This window comes from Papaver somniferum, unplaced genomic scaffold (assembly GCF_003573695.1).
Source record: "Papaver somniferum cultivar HN1 unplaced genomic scaffold, ASM357369v1 unplaced-scaffold_107, whole genome shotgun sequence".
NCBI classification, from domain to species: Eukaryota; Viridiplantae; Streptophyta; class Magnoliopsida; order Ranunculales; family Papaveraceae; genus Papaver; species Papaver somniferum.
In genome coordinates this window covers 478,089-502,609 of record NW_020619603.1, presented here as the reverse complement: position 1 = coordinate 502,609, position 24,521 = coordinate 478,089, and the positions used below count along the sequence as shown (strand labels likewise).

General features: G+C 37.2%; 1 pseudogene; it reads right to left on the bottom strand.

Annotated features, from left to right (window-relative positions):
* Positions 1 to 15,752: 15,752 nt before the first annotated feature.
* On the bottom strand, positions 15,753 to 17,298 carry LOC113327817 (annotated as a pseudogene).
* Between the last annotated feature and the right edge of the window lie 7,223 nt (positions 17,299 to 24,521).

Here is a 24,521-nt window from a genome sequence, read left to right as displayed (position 1 = left end):
TGAAGTATACGGAGTCACTAGAAGCTGCGCAGTTGGACTCTCTCGGTCAGCCTAGCAATATGGGAGATCAGCAGCAAACAGTTGGGGTTAGGTTCTGTCAAGATGGATGTAGGAGAGCCTTGATAAAGTTCATTATCACAGATGAACAGTCTTTCCGAATGGTTGAAGGAGAAGGATTTATAGCATTTTGTATATATCTTGAGACGAGGTTCAAACTTCCATCGCGGATGACCGTCTATCGTGATATCTGTGGATTGTTTTTGAGTGAAAAAGCCAATTTGGTGAACTATTTCAAGTCGAACAAGGTTAGAGTTTGTCTCACAACCGATACATGGACATCCATTCAGAACTACAACTACATGGTAGTTACTGGCCACGTCATCGATGACCACTGGAAGTTACACAAAAGAATAATATGTTTCTGTCAAATTACTAGTCATGGAGGTGAGCATATTGGAAGAGCATTGGAGAAATGTTTGATAGAGTGGGGTCTTGAGAGAGTGTTCACCATCATGCTCGATAATGCTTCTTCAAATAAAAAAGCAATTGAATCTGTCCAAGAGAAAGTTGTAAGTTGGGGATCGTCAATTGTAGGAGGTAAACATTTACATGTAAGGTGTGCTGCCCACGTATTAGCTTTAGTTGTTAAGGATGGGTTGAAGAAATATCATACTTCAGTGAGCAGAATCAGGTCGGTGGTTAAATACGTCACGGACTCTCCTGCTAGAATGAAGAAATTCTTAGATGCCTTATTTCTTGAAAGAATGGAATACAAAAAGGGATTAGTGTTAGACGTGAAAACAAGATGGAACTCCATTTACTTGATGTTGGATGCAGCAGAAAAATACGAAAAAGTCTTTATAAGGCTAGGAAGATCTGATAAACATTTCGTGAGAGGTTTATCTTCGATATTCCCGATGAATCAGTAATGGGTGTTAATGTTGATGATATTGACAGTACTGATTTTCTTGATGAAATAGAATCTAGTTCTTCTGATTCTGATGCTGATGAAGTTCACTTATCTGGTCGAAGAAAAGCCAAGAGGAAAAAGCCTCGCGTGCATGCTCCTGAAAAGTATGACTGGGCTAATGCTCGAGTCCTAGTTCAGTTTCTACAGGTATTTTAAATTTCATTCTCTTTAATTATCAGCATGATTATATCCATTTGATCAAATATCCCTAAATTTGATATTTCCTAACACATTTCATCATTGATTAGTTTTAGTAATCTTAAAACATTATTACTTTAGTAATCCCTAAACTTTAGTACTTTAATTATATTCCTTATTTTTAGTTTTTCTGTGTATTGTTTATTAAAATGTCAATCTGTGCCTGTTCATACTAGTGGTAAAGAATAGCTCTTGCTTTGCTTTTTAATTTCACTTAGATAACTGCATTTTAGCCCTGTATATTAGTTGCAACTTTTAATTTCATTGATTCCATTTCGGTGTGCACTCTTTTTTAGCCCTGTAAACTGTTTCTACAGGTATTTTTTGAAGCCATTGTTGAGTTTTATGGTTCTACGTATGTCACTTCGCATACATTTTTGGGGGAAATTTTTGATGTACGTGGAGAGTTAAATGAATGGCAAAAATCTCATCATGATCCTCACTTAAGCCATATGGGTGAGAAGATGTTACTTAAATACAACAAGTATTGGGGTGAGCATAAGAACATGAATCCTTTATTGTTTATTGTTGTGCTTCTTGACCCAAGAGAAAAAGAACGTGGACTGCAAGTAATACTAGAAGACCTGATTGTGCATGATATTCCTTGGATGGAACAAAGATTGGTAAACAATTGGTTAGATGAAGTGAAAGAGGATTTTAATGAATTATTCACAGCTTATAAGGTAGAATATATAGGTGTAGGAAGTGTGTTAGCCTCGTCGGAGTCCGTAGGTGATACTGGTGGTAGTCCTAGTCAAGAGAGTTGTAGTTCTAGTTCTACGTCACATAGAAAGAGAAGACATAAGGACCATAGAGAAGAACGTAAAACCCAGTTATCTATAACGGAGGATGTTGACAAATCAGAGGTGGAAAGATACTTATCAGAACAGATTTACTCACCAACAAAAGACAACAAAAATGGTTCGAAGTTTGATATACTCACTTGGTGGAAAAGCAATGCTACAAGATTTGATATTCTATCACTTATAGCAAGAGATATACTTGCTATTCTCGTCTCTTCAGTTGCAAGTGAATCTGCTTTCAGTACTGGAAAGCGAATACTTGGTCATTTCCAAAGTTCTTTAAAACCCCGAACTGTGGAAGCATTGATTCTCCTACAAAACTGGTTAAGGACACCGATTGATATGGATCCATCTACATTTGGAGCTGAAGAGAAGGAGGATGATGTCTTAGAGTCAGGTATACAACTTTTATACATTGATTCTCCTACATTTGTCAAGTGTCTGTTGTTTTCAGTTTCTTACAATATAGTATAACCATATGTATATTTCCATCAGTAAGTATACTGAGACCTCTTAATCAACATTTGTTGGTTCTCCTTCGGTGCAAGGATTTCTATTTTATCATGTTGTTGTAATCAAGTGCCATGTAGCTTGAAGTCAGAATTTCTTTACACTTCGCAGTGCCTAAATCAGATCTTTTGATGACTGTAAAGAATGATTCAAGCATATAAATGCATTGTATTGTATTAGGTGTTGTAGAACTACCTGGCATGTATCTCATTAGGAAACCGTGAAGTTGCAGATATAGCTTTGGTGTCTTTTTATTGATGTAGTGGTGATATATGCAAAGAGATGTGAACTCAGAAAACAAAAAATATGCAAAGGATGACGGGTACTTGAACATGATTAGAGTTAGGTCTCTGTCATTATTCCTGTGTATGCTTGCACATGGTTTTGTTTGGCCATAATATGTTAAGGTTATAAGATAATTTCCTTCTTATTCATCACTTGTAAATTTAGGATAACATTATTTCATGTCTGGGTTTCTGCCTTTTCTGAAACCTATCAAAGGAGCAGTTTCTTCTTCTTATTTTCTGTACTTTTTTTGAAGTATAGTTACTATCTCGAACTCATAGAATTTAGCAATTTCCTAGCCTCTTATTTTGTCTTTCAAACATTAAGAGATACAAAACTTGTTGTGATATTACTTGATGTTGGTATTATGACTGAACTTTGCATCAAATCATTCACTATTATGACTGAATCTAACAAGAGATAACTTGTATGCAGATTTATTTGGTGATCTTAATACTTATTCCATCATCGTAGATGATGATTGAAGAAGAAGGTCATATGAAGAGTTTTTGGTGATGATACTGTTATATGAAGAACAAGGTCACGTGAAGAACATGGAATTGGGATGAGATTCATCGTCTATTTCAAAAAGAATACAACTCTTTTCTTGAGAATACTTTTGTTTGTACATTTTTTATGGTTATGCTTTTGTTTCTAAATTATCGTTGGTCTACTAGCACAACATGCACGGTCCCTTTTCTTGTTCAGATTCTGAAATTCAGACTTCAGAAAGTCATGGAGAAGGGGGAAAAACGGTTATACCCGCCACCCTACCCTACCCGACCCGCCAGAGAATGGGTTGGGTAAGATCTTACCCGTTTAATGGCGGGTAGGATGGCGGGTAAAATTTTTCTTAACCGCCAGTAAACGGGTATGGTGGCGGGTATAAGCCATATCCTACCCATCCTACCCGTTGTGCAGCCCTAGTTTGGAGGCGAAACATTTTGTCCTTGTTCATGGAGGTGGGTTTGGTGCTTGGTGTTGGTATAAAATTATGACACTTTTAACATAAGCTGGATTTAAGGTTGATGCAATAGTGTTAATTCATTTATGACTGATAATGTTACCAGTGTTTGTCAGTATGTAAACCCACTCACTAATTTCATTGAGAAATTTGATGATAAGGAAAAGGTTTGATCTCTTTATCGTGTTTTACTAACGGAAAATGGGTCATTTGTCCAAATATTTTATATCACGGTTTAAAAGAAATGGCCAGAAAAAAAAATAGTACGGATGAAACTGGTTTCATCCTAACTTAAATTTAAAAAATAGCAAGGATGAAACTGGATACATTTTGTGTAAATTAAAAATAAGAAAAAATATTTGAAAATGGGCACGATGAAACTGGTTACATCCTGCCTATTTTTACATTTTTGTCCATTTAAACAGTATCAAAATCTAACTGTCCATTTTACCCAGGAATTGTTGATTTTGATCTTTTTAACCAATTTTGTGTTTTACTAATTAGTTTTAACTTTGAACGAATCCATGAATGTAACTCCAAATTCGCCAACTTGAAAATGTTATGTACGTGGCGATGCTTAGTTTATGAGACGTTTGGATTTGATGCAGGTGATAATTTGTAATGGGGTTATACCTGATTATACAAGTTGTTCTTTGCATTTGCACGGAGAAATCATTTCAACAGGGGACCATTCAGTTAGAATTATGCTTCAGATATCAAGTAACATGAATTTGAATTTTCGTACTAAGAAACTGAAGTCTAGTTTGAATTTTTTCCGGCTGGGCCACTTCTAGGTCCTGCAATTTATCCTTGTTACTGATTAGTGGTTTCGTGGGAATACCGTGTGCTGTTTATTATCGGATTATCGGTCCCTGCTTCAAATGGGAAATGAAATATGGATGGTGATGCTTAGAAATGTGCTGCTACGTCCCATAGAGTTGATGGTTGCGTAGCTGCATATTTTCAGACTACTACATCCAAGTAAGATTAAAGGCTAAAAATTACTTAAACATATAAGATTCATCATGAGCAAGATGTAAATAGCATGAAATGTAAAGATTGACACAAGCATATAACGTGGTTCGGCCATGAAGACCTAGGTCCACGGAGAAGAAGATGTTTTCTTATTGATTATAAGGTCTTACCCTTCAAAGTGTTACAGATATTTTCTAGATTTCTCACTTTCTCTCTATCTAAGTCTCTCTCAGGAATTCTTTGTAGAAAACCATATAACATTACATAAGTTGTCCATCTCCTGGTACATGGACTGTTATTTATAGACAAAATAAACTCGTAGTCGCTTGATCATCCGAGCTGGGTGAGCTGTCCTCCATCGTCTTGGCTCCCCCGGACTCGTTCTATACAGTCCCTCGTGATGGCATACTTGGTCCTCCCTTCGAGTTGTCTTGCTCTCCTTTGGATCGTGTTGCCCTTCTGTGGAGAACCTCGTGCTCCATCACCTCTGGGTCGTAGTATAGATCGTCCGAGTCTTCTGTCACGATGCCCCACTACCCAACTTCTGTTCTTATCCTTCATTAAATGCGGTCTTTCTTTTTAGACTTGACCGTCTGAGCAGATTGGACCTTTATACACACGCGTCATTCATGTGGCGCTTGTGCAGTTTCCTCGACTGAGACAAATCCTTCTCTCATCGAATGATTCGGTGCTCCAACCTCATCATCTCATCATATATTCATCCCTTGGGATGTTGACACGTGGCCATCGGGTATTTTACCCACACATTTTGCTCATTTTCTTTGCAACTTGCCTATGGCATGATGGGAAGAAAACAGTGTAACTGTCCCACCTTTTTCGACACGTGTACTTGTCAGCCCGTTTTAAGATATCTATTGGTTCTCTCAGATTTTCTGGGAACAGGATGTCTTTTCTTTTGTACTTTTCCTCCGGAATTCTTATCGTCTAGCTTGCCGCTCCTTTGACCTTCTTGGGTTTGGGTGATCTAGTTAGTTTTCCAAAGATTTCCTCTTCTATTTAAGAAGGGTCTTTTTGTGATGAGGGTATGGTCTCCTTCATTCTTTTCTCCGATGTATGCTAAATTTTTTCCTCCTCGTCCTCCATGGGAACAAGGTAGCTATTCATGTATTTTTTACCATGATGGTATGTCCTTTCATTCATATATTGCTTCGTTTTTCGTGGTCTTGTTCTAGATCATCACCAATGTCTTCTAGGAGAGACCTATCTTTTCGCATGACATCTTTAGTCTCGTCTGTTCGTCAAGTGACTGCACCTCCTGTTATGGGATCTCGTATTTATCACTGATTTTCCTTCTACGGGCAAGCTTCGTAACACCTCGTGTGTTGTGTTTCTTCTTACGACTGGCCTTGGGAACACTGTATGTTGTGCGGAGGTGCTAGGGTATAAAATACTATTTCTGTTTTCAATCGTATATATATATATATATACCTTTCCCCTGTTTTATGTCGTAGCACCAGAGGCTTGTAATATTTTTAAAGCGGTGGGAAGTCGATTGGCGGATTGATCTAGTCCAAGGTATGTGTGAAGAGAAAGGTTGGTTGTGCTCCTGCTCGTGGATCCCTCGTGATGGTCTGCTTGGTTCTTCTTCCGATTTATCTCGCTTTGTACATCATTGTGTTGCTCTTGTTAAGTAACCTCGTACTGTACCATCCTCGGGTTATAGTATAGATCGCCCGAGCCTTCTGAGACGATGTAGACTCGTCCACGCCTCTTCTGATCCTTCATTAAATGAAGTCATTCTTTTTAGACTTGACCGTCGGAGTTGATTAGACAACTACTTACACGCGTCATTCATGTAATGTTGTAGCGGGCGTCTCGATTCAGACGAAAAAATATATGGAGTATTATATGGTGCTTATATCCTGACACCTTATCATGAAATCATCCCTTGATATGTTGACATGTGGCCATCGGGTAATTTACCCTCACGGACACCGTGGCCAAAGCTTCTCTATTGTACAACCACATAGGTCCAGCCTCACGTACACCTCCAGATCGAGACTATAAAATCCGTAAAATCGACGAAATTTGGTCGTATAGATCTTTCCATCCACGGATCCATCTTCCGATAAACACTAACCGGTTGCACCAACATCAGCGAGTTGGGGAATGACACGTGTAACCGATCCAACCAGGTTGAGACTTTCTGGGTCAAACCTAAGGTACCAAGTCATCAATTCATTCCATTTAGTTTTTTTTCCACGTCTATATCCATCTGCCATGTTAGCGGGAACCCAGTCAGCGAAATTTCGTCTATGAGGTGTGTTGCCACGTCTGGATCTTGTCTTCTGCCTCGTCAACAAGACGTGCATATAATTTATGCCACGTCAACACCATTGGTTGTCGCGTCAACAATGTCATTCCAGTTAGCAGTTCCATGTCATACTCGTGATCCAATCAGCACTGACACATATATATGCAATAACATGCGCTCTTCAATCAAATCTTGTTTTTCCAAAAACGTTTTCGTTTTAAGTCCGAACTGAGGGATTTTTGGCTCATTCGAATAGTCTTTTAATTCCCTAGAGCATGGAAGAAAAATTTTATGTGCACTTGGAGCAGCAACATGATCGAGTTCGAAGTTCGTTGATAACGACATGATCAAGTTCGAAGTTCGTGGATAGCAACATGATCAAATTCAAGATGACGATTGCATAGACCCTTCAATATTGATCCTCACACCACTTTGAAAGCACCTAAAGCCTCACCTTTCACTGAGCACTTAAATTTTTCTTTTATCGCAAGCATAAAATCTCGTCTTGCATGCGTGTATGAAAGACTTGCACCATGAAAAGCATAAATTCTCGTCTCAACCACGATACCAATGCCTGATATTGGTCAAAAAACTTGTTCTCAACGCAAGAAACAGCCAGCCTTCCCGAGCAGCAAGCGTTATAACCTTGTTACGTTGCTAGAAAAAAGACTTTCCCCATCCGCAAGCACACAAACTACATTCCTTTCAAGTCTCGACTAGCTCTCGAGTAGCAAGTCCCCACGTGGCAAAAAGTCTCTCCTAGCACGTGAAAAATTTTCGTTGCAGGTTATCACTGTTGGGGCGTCTTTGTAATTTCTCTACTCACGCTGGAGGGAGAATTACGTGATCGACGATCGACGCGAAGGAAAAAAAAACTTCTTAACCCCCAACAAGTTGGAGGTTAAGAGAGGTTGATGTTTGTACCGTCAATAAATTAACGGAGAGCCCGCAAATCAATCTCGTTTAATCTGTGAAGGAAGATTCCAGAAGTTTACAGCAATCTTGTCGCCCAAGTTGCTTGCACGTCAAGTTTATATCAGAATTAGAGTTACGTAACCATATAAATAAATGTATCCCCTAAAAGGAGAGGGAATTCTAGGTTAGCTAACCAAATTATTTTTGTAATCACATATCAATACCATAACTCTCTCTACGAGGTCCATTCATGGATGTAGGCACAGCTTACGAAACCACGTTACATCTTTGTCTCCTCTCTTTATTTTTAGGGTGAAATACATTTGTACCCCTGTTTTTTTATGCCATTTCAAATGTATCCCCATTTTTTTGATTTTTACAAATGTACTCCTGTTTTGACCACGGGCTCTCCAGGGAAATATGTTGGTCTAGCAAAAATCATTAGGGGGTTTCAATTGATCCTTTCCGGAGAATTAGATCTTGAAAAAACGGTAAATGGAAAGTTATCCTCCACGTGGACAGTTAAGTGGCCTTGAAAAGACTGTTTAGTCCTTTTAATAAAAACAAGTTGTTTAGTGTATTGAATTGCCGATTTCAGCTACTAGTTAACTCAGCCCGTGTACAAGGCACTATCTCTTTGACACGTGGAATTCTAAAATTGACACCTGCTATTTTTTTAATAAAAGAAAATACTAAAATTCTAAGGCTACAAACTCAAAGGGAGAAAAAAAATTCTAAGGAAGAAACTAAAGAGGAAAGGAAGAAAATTAAAAAGAAAGTAAAAATAAAGCTAATATTAAAGAGAATGTCGAGAGCGTCCGTATCAGAAACTCAAAGCTTAAGGGATTCGTCAACCTCCTCCATCTTGCTGCCCTTAGCATCATGTTCAACAAGTTCGGGCATCTCTAGGTCAGCTCTTGTGTCAGTATTATCTTCGTCGATGCTCACACCCAACTTCAACTACCTATGGATTCTTTCGCCGAAGGTGGTTGGTTCAACAATTGAATCCCTGAAATAGAATCTGTAACTCGTGTGCTGCGAACTTCACCACTAATTTTTCCATCGCAGTAATTGGCATCTGCAACCGCAGGAACATAATCATCAAGCGTACTCTATACTGACCCATAATACACTATAGTGAAACTAGTCATAAGAAACGACCATTAAACGATAAACTACTGACATTGCAACTGAGTTGTGGAAAATTCAGCATCAATGCATACACTGGACGCTAAGGATGTGAGAATAGTTGCACATCAATGTGAACCACTCAGCCTTGGTGCCCGTAAGTTTCCTAAGTCACTCATCCATGCTATAGATGATAACTCCAGGCATGAGAATATGCTTGGCCAAATAAAATGACTTCTTTGTCAATAGTGTAAAAATTTCTATAAATAATTAGCTTTCATTCCATTGCGTAACTGATCGATCATGTTACCGTCTAAGATGGTTAAAGGCTTAGTGGAGATGGTGACACTGACACATGTTCTGAAATCTAATGTACCAGTTAATTACTTAATAAATAATAAGCCATGACACAAGCTCTCGATGAACGCCAATGTGGTCCAGAGATGATGTAGCAAATATCTGTTATTATCAAAGTGAAACATGACATTAAGAATTGCAAGACTTATTTTAAAACTTCCTAGCTGGTTGTTATCCAAATTAAATTCACACGTCAAGATATTCAAAAGCAAAGAAAAATATCACAAGAAAAGCTACAACAAGACTGTTTATCACGACCGAGATTCATGGTTCCACTGTATCAGATCAATCAATGTCAAAACATGAGCTTGTATATAGCAAAACAGAACAATATTATACCATATAACCATGAATAAGCTAGGTGTGATAATGAAAACAACGGGATAATTTCCTTTGAGCCTTATTTAAAAGTAGAAGAGTTGTGACAAACTTAATTATCACATATAAGATATCTAATTGAGACTATCAATATGAGCAGGTAAATTATACCGTCTTGCATCTATATATTGGAATCATCTTCCACATATCACTACAGAGAATCAAATTAACGCAGTATCTAGTATGAAAAGAGCTCTGACATGCTGTCTTTGTGATGGGATAAATCCTAGAGTACTTAACCAAATTAGACTTGTGATACTATTTTATAATCTAAGATGATGAATCATAAATACTACTCCTTCCATTCCATTTTAGATGATGTTTTCAGGTTATTTTCTTGTTCCACAATACTTGAAAGTTTTCATATATTCCCACAAAACTACCAATAATACCCTAACACCTTGTCTTGAAACTATAAGTTTATTTTAAAATGCACTAATAACAATTAATGTTTGGAGACTTTTCTTATGGGTATAGTTGGAAAATCTTCATATTTCTCTACATTTCTTAATGCACATGAAAACTCCTAGAATGTCATCTAAACTGTAACGGAGAGAGTTGGTTTTTACTAAATACCCAATTCATCAATTCATGGAAAGAGCTATAATGACACCCCTATCATTGCTGAAATGAGTAAAGAAAGCAAGAGGAAGTTTACCTTTGTTTCTTTTGGGACTTCTCTCAAACACTTGTTATGCATTTTTGCTGGTGTTGGCCTCCAACCTCCATAGCCTATATAAACCCCAAAATCAGTTGTTATAAAGACCTTGGCGATTCTCAAAACTGAAACTAACCAAATTTAAGCTACAATTTACTGGGGCTGCACAATGGGTAGGGTGGGTAGGATATGACCTATACCCGCCACCCTACCCGTTTACTGGCGGTTAAGAAAATCTTTACCCGCCACCCTACCCGCCAAATAATGGATAGGGTAGGATACGATTAAAAAACTGGCGGGTAGGGTAGGGTTGGCGGGTATGGGTAGGGTATGTGCACTCCTAGGTAGAGTGGGTAGGATATGGCCTATACCCGCCACCCTACCCGTTTACTGGCGGTTAAGAAAATCTTTATCCGCCACCCTACCCGCCAAATAGTGGATAGGGTAGGATACGGTTAAAAAAATGGCGGATAGGGTAGGATTGGCGGATATGGGTAGGGTATGTGCACCCCTACAATTTACACATGCTAGAGATAACCCTTCAATTTTCAAGCTTCAATTCTCATAGCATATTACTATGCCCCATGGAAAATAAGTCTCAACCCTCGTCCTACAAGCTTTTAATTTAACTCTCAATTTTCTTATCCCAATTGAAAATCGCAATCTACATATTTCAATAGCAGTAGCCGTCAAAAAAAAAAAATCGAGCACGGCAAGAACAAATCAGCACCGTCGCCACCAGCAACTTCAAGCGAGAACCCCATCAATAACACAACAGCAACCAAATCATTATGCCGCCAAGCACCATCTCGCCCACTGCCAAATCGTCACCAAAAAATTACCAAATAAACAACGCAAACGCAATCAATTGAAACAAACCCCTAAGATTTCTACCGATTTTGCTGAGAGAAGAATAGGTTGTTAAGAACCCGAGAGAAGAACAGAGAATAATAGGAACGAACGATGTGCCTCGAGCTTAATAAGTGACTTCATCTAAAGGGTAAAGTAGTAATCTGTGTTTTCAAATTCTCATCTCAGTCAACGAAAATTTGACCGACTGTACGATAAATCGACTAAACTAACATATTTGGATGGAAAAATTAAAACAAGCCTATATTTGTAAAAGTGAAAAAAACAGGGTACATTTGTCTATCCGGTATAAAAACGGGGTACATTTGTTTATAACCCTATTATCTTTATTTTTTATTAGTTTTAACCAAAAATTTCACATCATCTTTATTTTTTATTAGTTTTAACCAAAAATTTCACATCATCAACACCAACCAATCGTGTTTAGTTCCTAAAAATAATTTTGGTTATAAACATCAGACTATTTAAGAAAATTCATTAAGCTTTATTTTACATTTAGTGCAAACAAAATTTCATTAGTTAAAAAAGATAAGGTAACCTTTGTGCTAATTTTTACTAGGCTTGGAGGCAAACACATATATTCCAAGTTCTTTTTTTCTGATAACCCGCTTATCGATCCTCGATTCTGCAGAAAGGCGAAAAAAAATTACACATGGTTAGATGGTATAGGAGGAATGGTAAAAGGAAAACCCTTATTATGCTCAAAATTACGCAAGATGGTGGTGGTACTAACTTTCAAATTGCGAATGAATTCTGGCACAATGTTCTCTTTGACCAAAGCAACTGCACAGCCCCCCATCCGGGTCCACTAAGTCTTGCCCCAAGTGCGCCATTGTCCAGGCAAACTTTTACCAGCTCTTCCAACTCTGGGAAGCTAAGGAATTGGAAAGAAGAAAAGAGAAAAAAGACTTAGAAACTAGACAGCATTATACAACTATAGAAGAATCTTTAAGTAGATATGCGTGAAGACACGTCTACACCATATGTATCTATATAAACTACATGTAAACAAGCATGAAATCGTTACAATACCTGCATTCGTACAGGACACTGCAGCTTTGATGGCTATCATTCATCAAGTCACCAAGATTTTGTAGTATCTCCTCGTCACTAGAAAACCAAATTTGGTAGCCGTTAGAATTTATGGAAAACTAAATATAAGTATGGCACACGTGCTGACTCTAGAATTATGCTTTTCTTATTGTTCAATCGAAATTTATGTAGAGGATGACAGGACAGAAGAAAGAAAAATGGTACTTTTATTTCGTAGATCTGGTTTGGTGTCACACTTCATTACCACACTTTTAGTGGTAAAAATAAAAACACCATAAATGGGTAACAATACGAAAATTAATGGGTTATCATATTTAGACGTTAAATAATCACACATTTACAAGATGGGCGCACCTTAATTTTGATGATACAGCTTCCTTGAAAGCATAAACACGCTTAGCTTCTGAGTATACGTGAGATGCCCGCTGGAACAGATATATACACAAAATTTAAAAACAACTACAAGAAAAGAACTCATACAAATTTGGACAACATCTAAGAAGTAAGGAGCAATTAACTTTTATTTCGTTTTTGGACAAGCAAACCCAGATCCATCCAAATTAATAATGAGTTTATTAATTGACCTAGAAAACTAGAGAGTTCCTAAACAATTGCGCATGGTTAGACAACTGAGTAATGAAATATGGATATGAAATTAGGAATTACCTGGAGCAGTTTGAAGTGCTTTGTGGCCTTAAGCACATCCAGTGAAGATGAAGAACTAGAAAAGACTGATTCCAGACTTTCTTGTATGATTTTTTCAATTTCTCCAGTTGTATAAGGCTTTTCCTTCAGAAATTCCTGTCAAGGATGAAGCAATTAGACTTACAAAACAATAGTAACTGAAACTAAAAGTAACTTGAAAATAGCAATTAGACTTACAAAACAATAGTAACTTTAAACGACCGTGTTAGTATTTTATGCTAGCTACATAAACATCATAAAACCCAGGAAAATAGCAATACAAGGAAACACAATGAGTCAAGCTGGCCAAACATTAGATCATTTTTATGGTCAAGCAGGCAAAACAAAGTTATCCTTGCAGTATTCATAGTACTTTTCTACGAGTCCTGCAGCTGCATAATGAACTTCATGACTAGCTTCATACGAACTATGAGGAAAGTTATCGTACCGCTGGAAATCACACCAACATATGTCGAACCAACTTATAAGCGAAACTAGCATAAAATTTATGATAAAAAATTGCAAAAGAAGTATTTTGGTCATTTTGGATTTTGTAATCCAGCCACCTTACAAAAAGGAAAAGAAAAACTCGTGGATATGCAGAGAAAAATGACAAATGACAAAACCAAATCGGAGATACCTGATCAGTGCACTCCACTGTAATCCAGTCTTTGGAGGTGAGATAAAAACACCTATAACAGATAATTATGTAATCATCAGCAAACTTAAATTTCAGAATCATATGTGCAAGTTAGAGAAAAACTAAACTTACTTTTTAACCTATCAGGCAGTCTATATATTTTCTCAGTGTTGTCTTTTATTATCCGGTGAAAGTACTCGCCAATTCTTATCACTTGATGAACAGTCATATCTCGTTGAATTTTTTTTTTAATGCAAAATCTAAATCACAGTCGTCACCGTCAGTGCAAGTGCTTTCCTCTACCGCTAAAACCGCAAACTTGTTTGCTCGCAGTATACAAGGTAACATAGGGTTATGGGAATCAAAACCTCCAATTAGAACTGCCAAATCTTCCATTCTTGGAGAAACAAGCTGTTTCCTTATAAATCTTACAGCCATTTTTGCATAATAAACTGGATTATATTGGTTTACTAGAGGAATAATAAAGTCTAGAAACATCCGGAGCTTGCTGAATTGATCATCTACTGCATATACAATTTGATTCCCTGTGCAGTAGATAAAATTTGGTTAGAAAAAAGAAAAGAAACAGTTATTTTAAGAGATTGAATAAAATAATAGTACTTACTTCGTTTTACCAAGGCAGAATCTCCCATTAGAGGAATCTCGTGTCTCAACCTAATCCCCAGACTTATAGGAAAACAACATTCATACGGAGGCATGCCTCCTTGTTCAGTTTCAGTTTCAAATTTAGCTTTTACTTTTTGATAAATCTTTTCTAAAATAGACTTTTCAAGTTCTTGATATTTTTTTTCAAATTCAGCTTTTAATTCATGATAAATCCTTACATCTTCTGGAATAGACTTTTCAAATTCTTGATAAACTTTCTCAAATTCTTCATCGTCACCCTTCACGAAATCTACCGTTGCATTTCTAACATAAGCCAAGGAGACCTAAGAATTCTGAGATATAAAAAATATAGGCTGATTTGATAGTAAATAAATAATACTTGGTTTCTCAAATTGGGAAAACCAAATAGAAAAGCTTGTATTTATAAGAGAAACTAAACTAAAAAAAGGAAACCTAATACAACAGTGAAACATACTAAAAAAAGGACTCGATACAGTTTCCTTTTCTCTAACAACTATCAACACAAGGGAAAAGTTTTATGGGTCAGTGAGCCTAGCCAGTAGACAAGAGTCTACTAAACCAGATCCCACCAGACTCTTGTCTATTGGCTAGGATCACTGACAGTGACCGGATACTCCATGGAATATCTCTATTATCACCCATAACTGCAGTAGTTACATTTACAACATCCTCTTCGATGATAATCTTCTTCAGGAGATAACCTTTTCACTAACGTTATTGATTCCTCCAAAAGTGGAGATGTTGCGTCAAAGATGATTGTTTCACAACCCAGAATTATCTTGATCGAGCAACATTGATCTTGAGCAATACTCCTGCCGCACCATTATTGGGGATGAAAGCAGCATAAACATTACTTTTAACATAAGCACTTTGGTGGTGGAGTCCATTGCTGTGAAAAACGACGTATAGCGGTTACCTGGATTTATTCATACAATTGGAAAGAGAATACTATGGTGAAAGTTATATCCGTGCTATTTCCTCAGCGATTCCTCTTAAGTTTGATGTGGTTACTAAGTTTTGTCCGACATTTGTGGAAAGCCTTTTACCTGTTCGGAAGAAGCTGCAACACCATGGTACTCATCTTCCTAGAGAAAAGGTACTATCTGGAGTTGGATTAATGTCCCTTCTTAGGTGGTAGTGGACTATTCTGATTTGCTCGTGCGTAAGTTCAAGCTCGTTCTAAAACAGATCAGTTCAATAAGATATGAGCAGAATTTGATAGTAAAATCCTATTAATCTGGGAATAATGCATTGCATATGGTTCTCGATTAGTAGTAAAAGTGTATTTAATATTTGATAGATTCTCTTCCGCAAAGTTCAAACAAAGGATCCAATCATCCAATTCTAAGTTAAAAATGTTTATGAAAAAATTAGTATCACCGCCTTTCTCAATGACATATCAACACTGTAAAGAACTCAACTTATAATTCTACAGCAGATATTAAAATGTGTACTCTTTCAAATCTGACTTCGCATCACCCATATCCATATCTTCCAAGCATTCGTCGGCAGTGAGAGGGGGAAGTTGCCTCGTCTTTCGTCTCAGATTATGCTTGTGCCATTCACTCTTAAAGTGTTCGCGGTATTGCTTAGCGTCCCCCACGTACACATTGCAGGTACTACATTTGCTTTGTTTCACCTCTACAGCTTCGACTCCAGCAGCTCCATCTTTTCTTGTGGAAATCGACTGTTTCTGTAGACCTTCACTTAACTTGATCGCATCTAAATCTGCAGTGTTTGATGGTACTATAGGATGATGACTTGGTTCAATGACGTCCTTTTGATCATCGTAATGGTCAATATCGGTATCCTTCTCAAAGTGCACTGATACGGCAAGCATTTCTGACCTACCATGGAGACTCCTTACTAGAGCATCACATTCTCGGAAAAAACTAGGCTCCATCTCACAGACCTATTCAGATTCAGATATAACGAGGATTAAACCACAACATAAAATGTGATTTTCCAAAAGGATCATACTATTCAAAATTCAGAAAGCACAGCTTACCAAAGATATCTGATTTCCAGATTCATCTTTCGATGCTATATCTGCATTCCATGCATTGAGCTTTTCCATAAGAGAAGATGAACTTTCTTCAGGTATGATGAGCCGTAATCTCATTGGGGCTCTTTTGACGGGATACCGCTTCTGAATCTCACGTATAACTTCTAAGGCCTGTGCAAGTCATAACAAAGGATAAATTAGAAGCAGATAGAGAAATGAGTCGAGACTCCTGATATGAAAGAAAAGTGGTTCCCTTAAGGAACCAAAGTGTACAAAAGAATATCAAGGTAGCAAAACGTGGGCGTAAACTGTGACTAATTAAACACAGAGATAACTAAGAGGTGCCACTTCACATATCTAAAAGGTGGGGAATACATACCTGTTTCTTTGAGGTGTTATGAGGATCAACACCAAAGTGAATTCCATGCATAAGCTGCTCAATCATACTAACAGAATATGGACGTTTAGTTTCTGGATTGATCGTTTTCTGCATGACTATGGTTGCAATATCCCGAAATTGACTTGATAACTGAGAGTCTCTTTCCTTCCCAGCAACTTGAAGCTCTCCCTTCTGCATAATCTGCACAATTTTGATACAGCAAGCAGAAATCAGTATTTCCTTTTCATTACAGAACACTAGAAAAAGACTGTGTGCGGTGATGGATCAATGATCAACTTACCTCAATGCAAATCTTTGATAAGTCGTCCGTTTGAAAGGCAGCAATCATATCTTTGGATTGGCAAGTACTCCTTTAGAAACGTTAGAGTAAACAGTAACTGACTGCAATACTTCATCTATATCTTTCTCTCTGCAAAGCAAAAGATTAAGGATATCAGTTCTTCTTGCACATACTATTAGATGCTATATACGAATCAAGTTAATTATTAATTTAAGGGATAGAGATTTAGGTGAAGATGATAATTACATTCCAGAACGCCACGAAAGGACTTTGTTCTTGAAACAGGCAATCTCGAATCGCATTCCATGCTTCTTTAGACGGACAACCGCAACGTTGGTCAATCTCTTTTGCCCTACTGGATCGTTAATCACACACCCCCTTGCTCGGAAAGACATCTCTATTGAATACTAACAGAGGATCAGTGAACGAATTATTAAGATGTTGGTATGATTGAAGGTGAAGACTGAATTATATTATAGATCAAAGGTGAAGACTGAAACGCAGAAATAATAAGAACCTACAACAGAATTGCATCTTTTATAGGGAAAAACAATAGGTTGCCGATTTCTAATTAAACTCTACTTTCCTTAACCTGGAATCTCAGTATTTCCGAAAATCAGACGATCTAATCCTAAAACACATTCCAGAAATATACTCCGAATTGAACTTCTAAACAACGGCACAAGGAGAGTTTTGCTTAACGGGAGGATAGGAAAACCTATATCACAATTTTATACCTACACACTTCAAATCCATCGAAAGAAAAGTAAAAGCGAAAGATATTTTCTGTACGCACTTAAAAAAGGAGTAAATTCGGATGTTACTCCAGAGAGAAACCAATTGAAAAGTGTGAACAAATTTTGGAGAAAAAAAAGAGTAATAACCAATTAAAACCTGCCGTATGTATGTAAATTTGACTGGAAAGTGGAAAGTGCTTTTTGTTATTGTGGTCAAAGCTTGCTTCGCTCACGGTGAGGTGAACCAGCTACTAGGTCCGCCAATTCACTGCTTAGCACAATTGCACGTTACCTTACGGCAGTAAGTCTAAGATCATCCAGTGCCGAAGGGGTTGCCAAAATGCCATCAGATCTCTTCTCGCGATTTATTTCGGCAAATTTAGCCGTAAGTCTAGTACTTCCGTTCATTGAAAGAGCATCAAATATTGCTATGGAAACGATGGTTTCTTACTTAAAAGGAAGCTCTAAGAGCAAGTCTTATGGTGGAATCCATCCATCTTCCATCTTCCACGACACCTCAGCATTTGGAATTGTGGATGGAAGTGTGAGTGTAGCGGTGGAGCAATAGAAACTCTATTAAGAACAACGTTAAACGCTAATATGAATAGCGCCGGGAAAAACGCTAAATGCTAATAAGAGTAGCGCCTGTCAACGCTATTCAGACTGGCGCTCGACGCCATACTTAATACCGCTTGACTTATGCTATTCACAATAGCGTTCAACGCTATTCACAATAGCGCTTCTTGTCTTCTATTGCGGTATTTTGAATAGCGTAAAACGCTATTCTGATTGGCGTTCAGATGGATTCCACGCAACATACCACGAAACCTTGGAACCCTACTTGGATTTTTTATGGAAAACACCAATTTGGAAGCCACTAGACTTGACATTCCACGATTTTTCCACACTTGGAATAGGATGGATTCCACCATAAGACTTGCTCTAATGGAATGAACGAATCTATATTTTGTATCCAATGTGGAATCAAAAGATGTTCTTAAAGGATGGTCAAATCCTAAAATTTAATAGTTTGCACACTATGGATAATGTTAAGTCGTGCGACATAGACCGGGTACAAATGCTTATTTATTATCATTTCGAATTACATATTTCAATTAAATTTTTTCTAATTTCTTGAAAGGTGGCTTAACCTATAGTTTGTGGCCCTGAGTATACTCGAGAAAAAGATTTATCTATTTTGAAAAACTATGTAATATCATTTCAATTTGGTCTAGTGCAACTGACGAGTGTGAGCTTCTGGGGGAGCATTCAAGAAAAGCTCTATTATCACACCGAATCTTGAGCATCTAGATTACAATGTCGGTTTTCAGGCAATTTGTTATAGCATTGCTTGGTTGAAGCCACCAAGCGCTGGTATGTCAAGTTTGGTTGCCATATTTTAGCTCCAAAAATTGAAGCTATTTGATTGAGATTACCAGAGTCGGCCTTGTTAGGCTGGACTAGGAACATTAAAAATATAGAGACCAACCCGTGTTACTCTGAAAAACCTGAAGACATATCAGCATCAACAAAAGTGTCACAAAGTCTATACTAGTTGTTTCATACAAATTTGGTGTATCGGATATACGAAGTATAATGTTTATCTTTTGAACTTTGTAAACACGACATAACACTATTTGGTAATTCGTTATTAATTTAGCATGTCGAATTTGGGTTGATTACATAACTAGAAAACTATATCTAACATAAGTTAAAGGAAATAGACTTGTGAAACTTATTTTGTAGTTGAAAGGAATCAAAGGATTTATTCTGGACTGGTCCCTTAAACAAGGATCTACACTAGGACCGATCTCTGGGAACTATAGCAGGACTGATCTCTTTCTTGGGGATCTTTAGCAAGACTGATCCCTTGTTTGGGGATCTGTAGCAGGATCAATCCATAATATGTTAACCAATTATAAAATGTCTGTTTTGTCTATTAATTTGGAGTTTACAAAGATTTCGGAGTATGTTTTGGTTAACATGGAAAGTTCATTAATGTCGATATAATATTTGTTCAACTCTTATTACTTAATTATGTTCAAGTATTTTCCTTGCTACCCAAGGTGAGATTTCAAGCCGAAATATTTCTTAATATCTCTTTTGATATTCAGAATTTACATGTCTTTAATTTCCTAGTAATTAAAGCATATCGCTGGATAAAATATTAGTAAAATATACTTGTATGCTCGCTAATGTTGAGTTTTATCCATGGGAGATTTCGATATATTTGTTGCATATCTTTGTATTTATATATTTGGATTTGAAAATTCCTTGGTGTCCAAACTACCTTAGCCATTATAAATAGTGAAGTTTGTTCTTCGTATAAACTTGTCCCATAACACACATGACTTCACGTTTTGTGTGAGGAAAGCCTACTAGTAATATTCTCGTAATACTCTCTCGAAGAGGAAAGTAATCTAATTAGGTGAAATCTCTTTTGTGTGCTTCATTTAAAAACTTCTTTGGGATCGATAAGATTTTAGTAGTATATCGTTAGTGGGAAACTAAATCATATTGTTATTTTAGTTTTCGATTACTGATGACTAACAATAAAGTTGAATTTTATTGCGCCAAAATGATAGTTTTGTGATCCTTGTCTTCTGATATAAAATCACTCGAACAAGATTAATATTCAGCGATCACATATATGATCTTTTGATTGAAGATCTTGTTAATAGACTATGTTATGTGCGTGATCGACCACAATGGAATCAAGTTGTTTGTGCAGCTACATTGAAGACTGAGAGATTTTCTTATTAGCGTTCTGATCTTTATGATTATACTTCATGCACACACTTGATCGACTGTAATCCGACAAGCTTGTTTATCTTGCATAGACATATTATAGCTTTTTGTGTAGATCGACAATCTATCACTTGGTGTTTCTCTTTAGGAAACGAATTTGATAGACTGTCAACTAAGATTGATTATCTCCGATAGTCTTTATATCTTATTTGACCTAAACCGATACAAAGGAGTTTACATTGATTAAATGGAAGAACCTTTGTAATTCAAATATATTTATGATTAACTTGTTGATCTGTGATAGAACGGTTAGCGAAAAAAGAATAGTCTTAGACTATTCCGGAATACGTTCCAAATGAGCTATAAGTCTTCACAGCGGGTGAAACAACTTAAGATAATAGACTCTATCTTAGGATTCACGCGCATAGGATAAATTGGTAGTAGACACAGGGATACTGAAGGAACTGAGTAACTTGGAGTTAGTTTACTTGATCTGAACTATACGAAGTTGGTAGTAATCTTTGTATAAAAGATTAATTTTGATAATATTCAAAGCTGTACCAAGTTCCAGGGTTTCTAGCCTACATAGCTAAGTCTCGGACTAGGATAGAAAAGTGTAGTTGAGCTCAAGGACTTCATGCGATTCATCATACAACGACGAAGATCTACACAAGGAACCGTGGAACTTCATCAACAAAAAGGTATGTGGTGACTTCAACTTATCTATCACTCAAAAGTCTATCTCTTCGATCTCCTACTTCTTATGAGACAAAATTCGTATGCTATATAGACTAGATCATACACATTTTATATTTCGAGCCGAGTATATCTCGCCTATCTATATCTCGAAATCATGTGTTGGTAAAGCGTTTCGCTTTGATCAAGTTTATCTTCACCTAGTGACGAAAGTCATGAAAAGTTTCAATCACTTTGAGAATTGCTCTGACGTGAATCGGTCTGTGAATAACGGCTACATATCGTCCTCTGAGAATGTCTCCATGATTGAAATGAGAGTTTAGATTACATAACCATGTATTCCATGAACCGAAGTTTTCGAACTTTTTTGATCAAGAGAAATCGGAAGGATTGTGGAATTGGCTTGCCAAATCCGCGAACTGTCGGAAGTTCTCGACCTAGAATTTCTGCTGGATTTTCCAAAACTCTTTTGTGTGCTTAGTCCGCGAACTGGCGGAAGTTCTCTTCCCGAGAATTTATGCTGAGTTTGGAAAACTCAACCGATTTAGTTAAGTCCGCGAACTTGTTTGTGAACTTAAGAGGTTATGATCTAAAGATGTGCTCTGAACATGAAACATTAAATTACTAAGGAATTCTTTATGCAAACCGTGGCAATAATGTTCATGAGCCGATTCAATCGAATCGAATCATATTTGTTTTAATTGTGTCTTGTGTAGTTACATAAGATCTTATAGCGATTGAACAACTCTTTAACTAGTTCATTTGAGTCATTTGAACTAGTTATGGTGAAGAAGAACAAGGTTGATATGAAATGCTCATATGGTTAACCTTTTAGGTTACTATGTTGAACCAACATACACGTACACGTTTGGGCATGGTTTTCGCAAACCCAGTAAACGTCTACCCAAGTGTGTGTGACAAGCTAAGTTTTCGATCTAACGGTTGAGAAATATTAGCTTGAATCTAAATCAGGTTTTCATCTAACGGTGAATATGAATTGCTATGTTACTAAGGCAAAACCCTGATTTGAAGGCTATATAAAGGAGACATCTAGCTTTGAGAAAAACTAATCCCCACACGTCTGTGTGATACTAGTGTGCTCGCTAGAGTCGATTCTCCTTTAACCTTTGGTTTTCTTCTCTAAAACCAGGTTAACGACTTAAAGACTTCATTGGGATTGTGAAGCCATCCCGATACTACTTTTATCGTAGTTGTGTGATCTGATCTTGCATCTTTTATCGTATGAGTACAATCGATTGATTGGCTTGAGATCGTGAGAGTTCTCTGATAGGCAAGATAAAGAAGTCACAAACATCTTCGTCTCACTGTTTGTGATTCCTCGACAAACCGCCTGTGTAGTCAGGAAGGATTGTAGAGAGGTGATTGATTAATCTAGGTTGTTCTTCGGGAATATAAGACCGGATTATCAATTGTTTCTTGTTCACCTTGATTTCATATCTTAAGATGGAACAAAACCTAGTGTTTATCCGTGGGAGACAGATTTATCCTTTGATAGACTTTTCTGTGTGAGACAGATTTGTTTATCATCAAGTTTTCGATTTTGGGTTGCAGCAACTCTTGGTTGTGGGTGAGATCAGCTAAGGAAATCAAGTGCGCAGTATCCTGCTGGGATCAGAGGCATAGGAGTACAACTGTACCTTGGATCGGTGGGTGACTGATTGGGGTTCAACTATAGTCCAGTCCAAAGTTAGCTTGGAGTAGGCTAGTGCCTGTAGCGGCTTAATACAATGTGTATTCGATCTGGACTAGGTCCCAGGGTTTTTCTTCATTTGCGGTTTCCTCGTTAACAAAATTTCTGGTGTCTGTGTTATTTCTTTTCCGCATTATATTTTATATAATTGAAATAATACAGGTTGTGCGTTCATGATCATCAATTGGAAATCCAACCTTTGGTTGTTGATTGATATTGATTGATCCTTGGACATTGGTCTTTGGTACCGTCCAAGTATTCCTTGTGTTTGATTAGGACTCGCTGATTTCTATTAGCTTGAGTAATATCAAAAACAGGAGAGAGATATTAACTCCTTGAGATACTTTTATCTAGATTGAGTTTGACTGTCTAGTTGATTCTCTACCAAAGTATTTCAGAGTTGGTCCATATAGATTGCTAAGCGAAATATTGGGTGGTGTTGTTAGACCCCCACTTTTTCAATTGGTATCAGAGAAGGCAAACACGTTTAAGACCTAACAAGTATGTGTTTGTAGCAATCTGAGTCTGTGGACAGAATCTCATACGCATACCAAAATGCCTCCTAAAGTTGTCAACTTTGTCAAGTGTCTCGGAAATACCTCAAAGGATCACTCCTTAGTTGATTCTTCCGAATCCCGAGGTAGGAAGATTGTATCATCTTGTGTAAGCCACTCTTCCTCCAATGAGACATTGGACATAATGTCTAAAGATGAATTGGAGCTCACCAGAATTACAAAAAATTCTACAGAGTTTGTTGATCTCAAGTATCATGTACAGCTCATTGATGAATTCGAGAGGTCTATTGATCATGAACAAGTACTGTACAATACTATAGGGTCATTCTCTAAGGAAATTGAGAAACTTCTTCAAGAAAACAATATACAGCGTGAAAAGATTTGTGATCTTGAAAAGCTGGTTAAAGAAGGCTCAATTAAAGAAAAATGTTTGGTCAAGACACATTCATCTGATCTTGACAGACTTCGTGTTGAGAAGGAGAAACTTCAAGCATCGCTTGTTCTAGACCATGGACAATGCAAATCCTTGGAAAAGGAAAACTTTGTCTTAAGGAAAGATTCTTCTGGACATAGTGATTCTCAGGAGTCACTGTACAGAATGAAACGTTTTCCGGAAGAAGATTGTGTCAAGAAAAGCTTTAACTTACAATCTTATCCAGTGGCTATGAAGTTTAAATTTGTACCATTTGTTGCTTCTCCTCCACGAACCTGTACCTTCTGTGGAAAAGGAAATCACTACGTGATCCATTGCTTTTCCAAAAAGAAACAAATTTCTAAACTTCGTAATTTGCTTCTTTTCATTGTCAATGGAACAAATAGTCAGTCATCTGCCGCAGTGAATCGAATACCCACAGAAAATCAAGATTCTTATAAACATGACTTCCTTTGTAGAGATCGTCACAGGGCTCAGGTACATTTTAAACGAACAAACTCTCATATTTCTGATGAAAGTTTTCCCTGCGTTTATAAGAAAGTTTTTGGTAAATCTAAATCTAGAAAATGGATTCGCATCCTTTCTGATCCCTTTGAACCTGTTGCAAAAGGTCTTAGATTTAGTCCTTAGAGAAAGCCTTCAGAAGGATATGCGAAACATGATATGTCTTATTTTTCTGAACTGA